The sequence below is a fragment of the Odontomachus brunneus genome, unplaced genomic scaffold, assembly GCF_010583005.1.
Source record: "Odontomachus brunneus isolate Ranch 3 - 2012 unplaced genomic scaffold, Obru_v1 Obru_scaffold_078, whole genome shotgun sequence".
NCBI lineage: Eukaryota > Metazoa > Arthropoda > Insecta > Hymenoptera > Formicidae > Odontomachus > Odontomachus brunneus.
Genome location: NW_022639528.1, coordinates 1,297,545 through 1,311,468, shown reverse-complemented (window position 1 = coordinate 1,311,468; position 13,924 = coordinate 1,297,545). Strand labels below are relative to the sequence as shown.

Sequence of the window (13,924 nt, the reverse complement as noted above, 5' to 3'; positions counted from 1 at the left end):
GAGAGAGAGAGAGAGAGAGAGAGAGAGAGAGAGAGAGAGAGCCTGTATCTCGCGTAAATCTAAGTGTCTCGAGTTTCAAATTCCTCGTGACTTTTCCACGTTTTCGTAAAATAAAAGTACCAATGTCCGAACGTGTACCTCATCTTGAACATTGTCGTTTTGATCTTTAAATATGAATATTTCAATTTTTAACACAAAATATAAAATGAGTTATATAAGTAAAATATACATAAAATATAAGTGAGTCACCCCCTTAATGGTAGATTCTAAAATATCTCTGTTGCCTTTTATGTCAGGGGAAAATGTGAGAAACAATTGTGTGTTTGGTGTGACCGCAATGTTTATCTCTGGCAACCACACAATTTATTCCTCATATATTTTTCTCTAAATAAAAAATAATAGAGATATTTTAATTTAATGTTAGGTGTGACTCATCCTTTCTCTCTCTTTCTCTATATAGGCATATATTGAATATATACATATATATTCCATGTTAGAAGTTTAAATATTTGCATTTAGAGGAAAATAGCAATAGAAAACAATAAGAATGCCTAAGATTAGATACGTGTCCGGCAATTGGCAGTTTTATCTTGCTTCTGGATTCTCTCCAAGTGCTCGTCGATACCTATTTCAGATGCTTGTACTGAGAGAAAAAGTTTTATTAACTTAACAAAATACACTAGTACGCGCAACGAATAGTTTGTTGATATGGAACAGTAAACGAACTCGTTGTATGGGAACAAATGATTTGTTACCTTAAATTTGCTGTTCTAAGCAACACTTCTGTAATGAAGACATAACTGACCTGACATAAATAGACGAGAAATGTGATTTGTATCTCAGATAATGTGTTTGTTAAAATGACGAATGATGAGAAATGATTTGTGACGGTGACTGTCCGATCTGTTTCCCTAACGATCATCAAACAGCAAACGTGCTTTCGCTCTGATCACCGAAGGATTTTGCTCACTGCGCATTTCTCGCGATCGATCCCACAAAGTGCGTGGTTAATCTCGATAACGGGAAAAGAAGGTTGAAAGGCTGGAGGTGGCGCGTTTAGTATTTCAACGTTTTCCTTCCGACCATTTATTTATCTATTTATCCTCCGTATATAGCGACGCAGCGCTGTGAAATGGTGAAAACAATTTTATCTGTAATTCTCTCTGAAATAAAATGTGTACATCCGAGACACTTTGCGCGCGGCGCGATACAGTCATACGACGACGAGATAATGAGAGGGGCGATTTTTGTTCTATAACAAGTGGAAACTCCTGGATATTTCATTATACGCAAAGATAACGAGTGGGAAAAAGTGTTTAGACAAACGATTACCGTTATACATATGTATATATACGGTGGATACGGATTAGCGAGGAAATTGATGGCCGACGGCGAGACAATAAAAGCGGACAATTAAATGCGTAAGACGAGGGACGACCCTTATCAGGACCACGTGTGCTACGTGGTGTCCTCGTGCGCTCTCAATCCATAGCATTTGTGGGGGCCGCTAATATCCTTCGCGGGCGTGATATGTAAACGTAACCCACATTCGGCAGTACGTAAATATTTATCATCCCGGATCCTACCAGCTCGCAAACTTAATGAACTGCCGTGCTAATCTAGTGGCCGGCCGTAATGAGAAGCCATTTCGCAGTCATTGTTCTGTCGCGAGAGCTGTTGGTTCGACGAATTAACGTTGTTACTTAGCGCGAAAGCGTCATTACGACTATGACGTAAGCGTGGGCGAAAGAGATGGGTGCATCGTCGTAATAACGCGCGTTAAGCATTATTGTGTTTACTGAGAGGCCGAATAATCTCCCGACTAGACTCTCTCTCTCTCTCTTTCTTTTTCTCTCTTTTTTTCTCTCACTGACTTGGCGCAGATCTCATCTGAAATCCAATTTTCAAGATGTATGAAAGTATGTCGCGATAAAACGACGGTCACGTGCGCGTACAGTGCGCCACGGAAATCCTGATCGCCGGATTTACTTAGGAACCCGTGATCTTAGACCGCGCAAACAACAACGGACATCGCGTGCTGATAAACGACGTCATAAAACGGTGCTGAGTTCTGGAGGAAATGACGCTTAATTCGGTGCCAATTTTACGACGACATGACTGTGGGCGACGACGACGACGACGACAGACATCGATGACGGTCTGCGATCTTAATCGTTTACTTTATGAGCTCGTAAAATATGGCATTAAGTTCTATCGCCGGCGCTAAAGAGCGCCGGAAAGCCACCGTTCGCGCTGGCCATACCGGAATTCTCCTGTCATCGGTTATGTAATTGGACAGCTTGACAAAGTTAGCAGCGCGAGGCCGAGTCGCGGAAAGGCTCGAAATTGCACGATGTACTCGCGTGCTTGAATAATGAAGAATAACAGAAAGCGAGGAAGAGAGAGGAGAATAAGGATGTAAAAATTTGAGAGTAAAAATTTGAAATAACGTTGATATATGTGTAATAATTAATATCATTGCAATCATATTAATAATAATTAATTATTATTATTATAATTACTAATTAATAATTATAATTATATATAATTATGTAATATTATATAATTAATTTTGTTAATTATATATTATAATTAGTATAATTAATATGTGACTTTGATATTTTTAAATGCGAACGAGATATTTTTTGTTTCAAGGGAAGATTCTGATATAAGATAACTGAAGAATAGGTTTTTACGAATTTTTTGCAAATTAGTGAATACAGAAATCAATATAGGAGTTTAATCATACTATTTGTCATTGTTTCAAGTACACAAAAAAATTATATTTCTTATTTGAAAACTATTTAAATTCCGTCATCAAAGGTTTTTTGTGCTGAGCGGGCCTCCAACTGATGGACAATATTGCAGTTGGTGTAATAATTTTAAACAAATAGGACAAAAAGATTTAGAAATTGTATTAAATTTGCCGGAAAAACTCTTTGGAAAATCTTCAAAGTCAGTATCTTTTCCGGGACACTAAATAAAAAAAGGAAAATAGGAAAAGTGACATATGTAACTTTAAATAATTTTATTGGATTTCGACTTCCAGCAAGTATTCTCTAGAAAATTTAATACAATTTTTTACGTTTTTTTACATAAATAGTAGAAACCTGAAGTGATATCTTTATATTTTTTTTTTAAATTCGTGATAAAGATACAGTATTTCTCGGCTATCTTGAAACCAGAACCTCCCCATTTACTTTATATATGTTGAATGATAATTTTGAAGTTCCTTGAGAATGCAGTCGTTTTCTTGTTTCTACATTTCATTTAACGTGGATTATGCAACAAAACAATCTTGTGACGACTATCTGACGATGGAATAAAAAGAGGAAAACAGTATCAAGATATCTTTCAAGGTGTCCGTACCAAGAACCTTTCGAGATATCGCGCCATGTCACTTTCCTCCGTCGATATGTCTGAAATTAATCGATCGATGATTTAATCATGATGTAACTCGTTGGTCACGGCGAGAGGAACGAGAGAAAAACGGAGGAAATTTCTCGCCTCTCGTGCGGAGCAAGATCGCCGCTCGATCATCCAAGAGGATGCGACGGCGTCGCGGTGTGTCACTCGACGGCGATACGAAAGCGGAAAATCGACTCTCCGGTGCCGACTTGGCACGTTTCCCATCTCGTCGGGGGAACGTCGAGAGGGAACGAGGAGAGATGCGCCCGGGTGGTCCTCTTAATTAACTTGTTTCTCCGCGCACTTGAGTGCGTGCGAAAGACTACGTGACGACGTTCGCAAATCTGCGTGCATTAGTCCTTTCGCGCATCGCATTAAGTCGGCACGCCGCGACCGCTCAGTTCCTGCTTTCTCGCCTCAAATCGGCCACGCGTTCAATCAAACTTCCTTGTCGGCTTTGCTGAAGACGTGCAGAGAGGGGCGTGGAAGAATGATCGTCGTGCTTCGACCGCGATCGGTACCGTCGCTTTGAGACTGCGGGTCCGTTGACTTTACAATTTTACCTCCAAGATTTTCGCCCAACGTTCGTAAAATAATGTTATCTTATAAAGAGGATCACGGAGAGAAATGCTTCAGTTGATTCTGCAAACCTATAAGTGGCTGGGCAAAATTGAACGTTATAATTAAGTAGAGGGAAGGGAGAGGGGGGAATTTGTTAGTGCAGCAAAGATACTAGATATGGAAGCGATTGTCAACTCGCTCATAGAGCAAACTCATTTTTATTGATATCATTTTAATCACTGCGACAAATATTTTCGCATTTCGAGTTAATTGAAGTTTGCGAACTGAATTCATTAGTCTCACTAGACAAATCATGCAATTGTTCAATGGATAATGAAGAAATATGTGTGTTCGTTTTATGGGGAGAAATGCGGCCTTCTCAAGTCTGATTGCAAATGTTCGCGTAATGAGAAATATGTTAGATATATTATGCATCACGCAATTTTAGTTCGCCTCTTCATGTTAATAACTGTATATATTTATAGTATAACATATTGGTATAAATTGGTATATATAAATTTTATATGCACATTTACATTTATAATATTTTATGATATTATTTGAATGATTGCAACACAAACATTTATGTTTAATTCGATATTTCAACGAGCACCTTTGGCTTAATTTCTATTCTATTCTATTCTAATTTCTATTGCTGGAGCAACGGATAATTTAACTATATTGAGATCCATTAATGTTCTTTAATAAAACATTCACAAGATTAGTTGTGAATGTCAAGCAATATTTTCCATTAGTTGTGGAATAGAATTATTTGCTGGGCTAGTGAGGTTTTTTTCAGTTGTGGCAGCAAATCTTTTTTGTCCCCATAATTTCATCGTGCGAGAGCTGTGAATCGAGAGGTGCTTTAACGTATTAAATATGTCATGGAAGATAAATGGTCTTTTCACGAAAGGTATCTGCCTTGCAATCAGAGATATCGTAGTAACGACGTAGTTGAATGACACATTATATGTCTCGTGTATTTCGCGGCGGATATCTGGGAAATCTCATCAGTTCGTAATTTGAAGTATCAGTTGTAAGGAATCTCTCGCATTTTGTGTTGCATTTTACATTGCATTGCTGTGTTCGCTCTTCTCTTCTCGTGGCGCGTTCGGCGGTATTCTTACGCGAGATATTCAATCGATGGAATCTACTCGATATCGATACGAATAGATTCGCGTTATCGTGACTTACGTCACAACACGCAGACACGCAGTATTCTTTCTTTAGCTACTAAATAATGTCTTTAAAGTACTCCGTAATCTAATCTAATCTAATCCAAGATTGCGACCGGTTTGTTCCAGATTGTCGTACCGTCCGAGGAAGGAAGCGAGAAAGAGAGACATGGCCCTCGTTTTCATGAGAGAAGAGGGATCTTCTAACTCGAAGTGAGCATCGCGCTCGGATTACTGGACTTTCTTCGGGGAGAGAAGTGGAGGACGAAGCCTTCGGAGGAGAGAGACGCGTCGGAAGAAACAAGAAGGCGGGGACAAACGTAAGGTAAGGTAAAGTCTCTGTCTCTTACGTTTAGCGTCACCATTAACACCTCCGTATATCGCACGACTCTCAGTTCAGTCTCGAAAGTTGCACGCAACAGAGCCGAAAGGCGATAAAAAACGACGGCATAGACGGCAATAAGACTGTTTCCGCGCGATAACTTGATTTATAACAGAGATCATTTGAATTTGTATAAATAGTGCATAAATTTGATTACTAATCGTGCTGCATTAGTCAGTACATTAGCGTTATATCCATTATGTTAATTGCATAAAATACCGTGAGAGAGAACGTTGAATGCTGCAATTGCCACCTTACCTCACGGTTGCGCACCGCGTAGCGTGGGGTAAGCCGCTGACCAAAACTACTGTTTGCGCAGTAATTCCCCAGTATCCCGGTATTTAGACATTAATCTCCAGTAACACATTCGCACACATACACACACATATACGCACAAAGCACGCGCACGACGGTACACTATCGAATTAGCAGCGGCTACTCGACCTTGCGTGCTGAGATTTTCCCGGCGGTTTATCCCTTTAATATAACGTACCTCGCCACGTGCGCGTTTAACTTCTCATCTTGTGATGGAAAACACTACGAATACGAGCAATGTGACATAAGAAAATAAGATACGACGGAAACAGACGCGAAGAAGCTTCAGCCCGATCAACTTTAAAATTGCGCGCGCATACACGAAGAGAATGTTATGGAGTTTTCTTTCTTTTTAATATAAATTCTTTTCAATTTTGCTATGTTTTTAGCAGTCCAGGAATAGACCGTCAATAAGATCTATCTTGCTAAGAAACATAGTAAATTTCGCTAGTGCATAGCAAGTGTTTAAGCGTTTAAGACTTCTGTGTCCTCGCCGCGGCCATCTTGATTAATAACGTCAGAAGCGAGAAAATGTATGCTCAAAATTCTCGCGGAATATGCCGAAATAAAGAGTTATGTCCATAAAATGATCAACTTGTGATCGATTTCACATTCGTGAAATATTCCGAAAACTTTCTTTTTTCACAAAAAATCAATAAATAGCTGCAAAATGCACGAGACGAAATCATGAGGAAGGATAGGCTAAAAAAAGAGTTGTACATCACGTTAATTTTATTTTCTTTTTATTTATTGATAGTTAGAATAAGAGAAAAGTTTTTGGAATATTTTACAAATGTACTCAATTGAATCCAGAAGTTATTTTACGGATATCTTTCTATTTCTATTTCAGCGTATTTTGCAAGAATTTTGGGCATGCGTTTTCTCGCTTCTGACGTCAGTAATCGAAGGTTCCACGACGAGGGTTCGGGAGTCTTAATAGTACATTTTCAATTCCTAAAATATAAGTAGCATATGAAATGAAAGGATAGAATAAATTACTGCAGAATGTCAATTTGTTCCTGGGTCACAAAATCCTATAGTATTTTTTATTATTCTCTTCGTGTAGGAGCATTAAGTAGATGGTACACGAAGACAAGCATAAGCAGTAAGAAAATTAGTTAATCACAATCGATTATCCTTGGACCGTGAAAAGAATTGCCAACTGTGGTTGATCAATTTGCTTACTGCTTTACCGTTTAGTTTTATAGCTTACGTTATTCATCGTGCTGCTGGTCTTAAAAAAAAAAGAGAAACAATTTGTGGAGAGCAAATACAGACGCTCGACTCAGAGAGCGTTGTATCAGTCGGATATAAATAAAATCACCGCGGGAGTATTTTTTTCTTTTTTTCTTTTTATCGCTCGTTATCCAATCGGTCGCTCTCTTTCTTTCTCTCTCTATTTCTTTCTCTCTCGCGCGCGCGCGGGCGAGCGAAAGTGGCCTCTTAGGTCTCACCCGGTTACCCCCTCGAGTTTCCGTTCGTTCCACCATAATGGACCGCTTCTACGGGATTGCACCCGCGGGATTTATATGGGGTGGCGCGGCGGTACACATTCCGGCACATTCCGGTACTTACCACTTCCCACGACCTCTCGTGGAAGTGCCGTGCCAAATGGAGAGCTCTCTGACGATCTAAAAATAGTGTCCGCTCGGCGGCGAACGCCTCGTCGTCATGTGCACCCTCTGCGACTAAGGACGACGGAGGATCCTTGTCGAGCCGTGTCTAACAGTGGCTGACTGGCTGAGTTGGTTGGTTGGCTAGGAAAATGCGCGAGAAATGCGGCAATCGTTCATGAGCGCGGCTAAATTGAGAAAGAGTAAGATGAGTGAGGGTTTCAGAGATTTATCTGGCCAATCTCCGCGGATTTATCGCCGTAGCGTGAGTGAAACATCGCGCGATTTACGTCTGGCCCCGACGAGAACGAAGAACTGGTCGTACGTTGTGTAATAACTGTCGTTATCGAACGAATATAGCCCCCTCTCCGTCTCTCTTTTCGTGAGAAAGAACGTAATTAAAGTGACGAACGGGAAAGAAGTTTGCCACGCGCGCGTTTGCCCGCTTCTTATTTCGACTCCGCGAGTTTCTCGTGTTCGCACGTAAACAACTCTCGTGACCGATTTAAACGTGTACTTAACAGCGGAAGTGCCGCGGACTCACGCTCGTGCAGGAGTAAAGTTTTACTCGTGGTCTTTCGGTGAAATCGCACACGCTGCTGTTGGTGCGTTAGTAGTAAGGGAAACTCTGGAGATGGAGTAAATCCACACACAATTATTGGCATCCCACTTAGCCAACGACTCTCCAGAAAGATCTAGTTTGTCTTGCGACTAGCGACATCTGTCCATGGTTTTAGTTGCGTTTTAGATCTCTTTTGAAATCATACTGAGAGAAAAAGTACCTAAGAAATAAACAGTATTTATTCGGTGGATACTAATAATTTATTTACTCATACTAATATAAAATATTTTTCAAGTAAGAAGATATAGATTTTTTTAAGATTCTTCAGCTGTTTATGAAAAAAATTGTTTCTACTTAAATAGAAAATTTAGATTTAAAATATCCGTTTGAAATAAATATTAATATTTATTCGATTCAAAGTACTCACCGAATATTTTGTAATTTTTTAGAAATTTTCCTTAGAGTGCAGATAAAAGATTTAATTGCAATTCGCTGGAAAGATTCTTACTGTTGCAAGAAAAATCAGGTTCTTCTCGAGCGACAAATAATTGCGTGCTTTACTTTGCACTTGGCTTATTGTTGAACGTTGGATGTTACATGTTAATAGCGATATTAATAGCGCGATGCTCTTGAATTGCATTCGATAGCGAATGGACGATAGTGCCGGTTAAATAATTAAAATAAATAATTAAATAATTAAATAATTAAATAATTAAAATAGAGTTGAAAATAGAACATTTTGTGTTTTAATTGTTATTTTTCACCGTGGTAAATTCCATGACGCAAAGCGGTATTATTAAGCTCGCAAAAGCCCAAGTTAGCATCAGACTTGCGATAAGCGCGAGGCAAATCCTACGCACTGTCTGTCCTAAACCATTTACAATTTTCAAAAATAGCGCGAGGTTATCGCTTAAGCAGGAAAAATTATGCATACAACTGACCGTTGCAAATTATACATATCGCTGGATATTTCTCGCGGTGTGCACTGGATGTTTTTTTTTCGTGCGGGTGCTGATTTCCGAGATCTTCGCGCGTCATTAATTGTCATAACGTGACGTATCTTGCGTCTCTTGAAACAAAATAAGGCAGAAAAACTAATTCCTCCAGTTTATTTTTCCGAATTGGACAGTTAATAAGACTAATATATTCTAATTATATTCTAAATATATTCTATATATAATATATATATATATATATATATATATATATATATATATAATATATATAATATATATTCTATATATAATATATATAATATATATTCTATATATAATATATATATATATATATATATATATATATATATATATAATATATTAAATATATTCTAATTATATATTCTATCTTTATATGTTGCGATCGCGTCACACATATTAAAATAACCGCTGTTATTTATCGTCAATTACCGTTGAGTCGTATTACAACTTGCTATGGTAAAAATAATGCGTTAGCACAAGTGGATCGCGTGATAACTGCTAATTCGCGGCGCGTCCACTGAGTGATTCAAATACGTTACCGCGCAAAATTATCGTGAGGCATACGTTACGTGTTTCTTTTCTTTTTTTTTTTTTGATGCAAAATGTCGGCGGCGCGTTTATTGTCGGGCTCCCTCTCATGACGTATGCGACTCAAAGTCTGCGCGCGTCAAGGTGTTTGTTGCCAGCAGCACGAAGGTGCCGCCGCCGTATAATCGATGAGCGCAGCGTTACGAGTCTCCGTTTGCGCGCGTTGCAACATTTACGAGATATCGCTGGAATTCACCGCCGAAGGGAATACAGACGCCCCGAACTCGTCGATTCTCGGCTGAAACTTTACAGCTGTATAGAATATATCGCGAATATATTGGCCGTGCATTACTCGTGCCCCCGTTGCCCTTTGAAGACGCGACACTTGACCTTAAAACCTCCGAGAGAAGACATCTTCATTTTATATAACTCTTAGCATACACAGCAGGCTGGGGAGAATTAGAATGAGAGCGCCTTCTGGAAGATTGCACGTTTGCGCGCTGCGTTATGTAAACGATACCTCGGCGAAAGTATCGGAAGTCTTTTTTTTTCGTGCACCATAAGTTCTGGAACCATAGACTTATAGAATAGACTGCGCATTCTTTTACGAGACGGTTGATGACAAGATTGAAGAACAAGCTTCTCAACTGTCTTTTCTTATTAATGCCGATTCCAGCAATGCGCTGTCTATTCTGTACACGTCTATGGAGAAAATCTCACATGACTCTCTCTCGCGTTCAAGTTATCGTTGGACTTCGTGTTCCAAATGTTTTCCTTGGTCGTATGTAATTCGAGTCGTTGGAAATATTTGTAAATAGCGAATGCGCGATAAACAGATAATTAAAAGCTGCACTATGGACGAGTGTAGACGTGTTATTTATTCAGCGTCGTAGAACAACGCTTCTCCGAGGCTACTCGGCGCGTTCGATTGTAATTTTCCGACTTGAATTATGAACTCGCATCGGGTGTAATGGGAGCAGTTCGTCGCCACTGTGACAGTTTGTGACGTAAAAATGGCCGGCGGGGCTTTTTGCTCGTTAATTGATATCTAGTCGCTATTGGATAATGGATTCAATCCTCATTAACGTGTATGCGCGCGCGTGAGAAAGAGAGAGAGAAAGAGAGAGAAGAGAAGATCCTTCGCTGATTCATTACTGACGTCTTTATTACATTTATCGTGACAACGTCTCACTTCGGCCTTCGTGTTACACTATTTTCTATTTTTCGCCACGGAGAGTTGTCCATCGAATTCGATCAACTTCTGCAATTTCTTCCAGTGTTATCGAACCGAAGGCGATACACTCTTTAGCGTTACGTAGAAGCAGTTATCTCTTAACGAATTCTTCCTTGGCGAAAGTTTAAATTTAGTCTTCTTGCTTCTCCTTTTCCTCGTCGATATTGCCTGAAATTTGCCAGAAGGATTAGACGAAAAATTTCATAAAGATGTTACGTGTTTTTAATTAAAGGCCCGATGGCCTTGCCCTCTCGTACTTCTCCCTCTTCGTCGATCTTCACAAATTGCGATCATAATTAAGGGATAACCAGAAGCGCGATCGTATTTTTATTATTACTAAAGAGAAGCATTTTTGGCGTGCTTGAAATTCTGCGAACTTTATTGCGATACTCCCGATTCCAACAGAATCGGCTCGTCTTAGCTGCTTGGCTTTGCATTTTTTTTCCTTTTTCTTTTTTCTTTTTTGCAGAGGTAGAAGCTTCAGCTCGCGGTAAGCGAACGTTAACGGGGTGCGGAGAGAGACGGTCCTCGTATCGTTTCCGAAAACTCTCTCGGGCAAACTTCGACTATCCCGAACTTTTCGTTTTGCGATTGCTTGCCCCGTCTCTCGCGTAGATATTACAACAGCACGCATTGCACGTACACATACATCCACGCACGACACACAGATACACGTACATGTGATGGAATACACACATACACACGCATATGCGGGTACTTGTAGCGACGCGGGTCTTCTTTCGAGAGAGCTCGTCGCGACGGTCTTCCCTTCCCCGTGACTTTATCCGTTTGGCTCAGTGGTTTTCGTTCCAAGTTAAAATCTATCAAGCTGGTCTCCGGTATATATTATATACACGGTATATCAGTCGCTCTACCGTGACGTATGAGTTTTATCCGATTGATGCAGGCAAATTGGACAATCTCCCGCAGTATCCCGGAAACTTGCGAGATCTTATACGCGGCTTGTTACGCTATCGCGAGATTGATTTCCGAGCTCGGATATATAGAAAGCGAGTGATGGGAGTGATGGCCTTCGATCATAGCCTACGCAAACCTTCCGTTCGATATTGCAAAAGTAAGACGTAATACATCGTGCCTCGAAAATTCCAGCCACGACGCCGTGAAGATCAATTAGTTGAAAAAAGAAAAATGTTTCGTATTTGTAACTATAATCACATTATAGTTACAAATACGGTCGGTGAAACTATTCTTGTAGCAAAAGTGTTACTATAGTGTTAATAACAATGTAACTTCATATGCATATTGCTACTCTGTGAGTTTATTGGAGTGGAATTTCACTCAAAATGAGTGAAAAATGACAGTGTTTTCACCCGAAGCGACAACGAAAATATTGCCACTTACAAGCGTGTGAATATTTCATTCACAATAGATTCTGACTTCATGCGAGTGAATGTTTCAGCCAGTTTAAAACGAATATGTTCTTGCGACGGTAGAGTGTATCAGATTCGCTCTTTATACTGAGAAAAAATATTTGGAAATTGACTTATCCTATACAGCACAAATGTTCAATAGATATCCTAAGAATGTTCTAAGAATATTCGAATATTCTTAAAACATTCTTAGGATACTTATTGAACATTTGTGCTATATGGGGTAAGATATAAAATCTATTTCTGTGAATAAACTCTATATCTCACAAATAAATTCTAAAGTAGTTTCTTTCCAGTAATTTCGAGTGAAAATATTCACTTGACAATTAAGTGTGCGGGAATTCATATATATTATCCCAAACAATACAAATGTCCAAAGTACGTTTCAAAGACATCCTGACACTCAAAATAAGATGTTCTTTAACTAATTTTTCAAGAATCGTTTAAACTTAGATTTAAGTTTATAAATTTTATTCTAATATTATCTATGTATTCTTTATATATTTGTGTATGAATAGTTTAAACTTTCTATCTAATTGCAAACTATTATTGGAAACTCGGTCCTTAGACATCTATAAGGGATATGAGTGAAAAATCATTCGAATTCGAGCGACTCGATGATCACCTCATTCATGTGAAATTTTACTCCAAGAAAGTCAGAGAGTACTGCTGCCTTTTAGAACAGCAGGAAGGTATAGTTGACATCGAAACCGATTTTAGTTTTAATGTGACGTTAACTATTTTTTCTCACAATGCGCGATTAATCCCGAGCCTGTTTTCGATTGACTCGTTCAATCCGTTATTCAATCGCAACCTTAGAATTATCCATCGGCCGTTACGATGAAATAAATCCGGCTGCCACCGGTTGTCGTCTCATGCTGTAGATTATCCTTATCTACTTGCGTTCGCGTGAAAATTTTTGCGGAGGCTATCGCTGCTTCTGTCCGCCTCCACGCACATCATTCCACGGCAATGCGGTAGCGTGTTTACGCTAAAAGCGGTGTTAAAGAATCGTCAAGGCAATTCGCGCACGGTGCGCCGACGCGCACTTGCGAACGAGTAATGCATACTACACCGTTTCATAGGCAAATAAGTATGCTATTAAGGCAGAGCCCGCCGGCGAGGGGAAGCGCTCGAGACGGCATCGGGGACTCCACCTGCCCCACGTCGTGCATATTGAATCGATCACTGGAACGTGAGCAATCCGGTCGATGTGACATAATTTCGCGTCGCGCGATCGCGCTTATAAAGTTCGTAGACGCGCTTAGGTTGACATTTTTTTAGTCCTACTTTGGATCCCTAACCTAACCTAGCATATTTAAATTCTGAGAGATCAGTTTATGTGCAATATGCACGTGGAAAGTGAAATCCTACTTAGTGCCTCTAATTGACGGAAAAAGATCTCTTCGCAAAGCTAGTAGATCAAATGGAATCGACAAAGATTGATATAGGCTTCAAAGTTTGTGTTAAACGGAATATTGAGGTTGAAAGAGGAATCAGAATTTCGATTCAGGTATATTTGATATACATGGATATATATGGAAACTAATCCAAATAGACTTTCATGATTATCACAACGATCGATGCTGAAAACATTACTGTTTTTTCAATTAACAGAGTTGTATTGATGCAGTTACAAATTTAAAAGATACATTCAGATTTTTATATCATATTTTGCTTGGCATATTGCTTTGAATAGATGTTGATCATACCTTTCATATTTCCATTCCATTATTTTATGTAATGAAAGAATATGAGTGCCATATACATTACTTTTA

The 13,924-nt window shown here is 39.3% G+C and overlaps 1 protein-coding gene across 2 annotated transcripts in view; it reads left to right on the top strand.

Annotated features, from left to right (window-relative positions):
* LOC116847455 overlaps positions 1 to 13,924 on the top strand; it is a 293,667-nt gene that overhangs the window by 115,586 nt on the left and 164,157 nt on the right. For both annotated transcript variants that reach the window (XM_032822466.1, XM_032822465.1), the window contains one exon: positions 5,274 to 5,469. The gene's annotated coding sequence lies outside the window, so the exon portion shown is untranslated. The remainder of the gene's footprint in view (positions 1 to 5,273; positions 5,470 to 13,924) is intronic.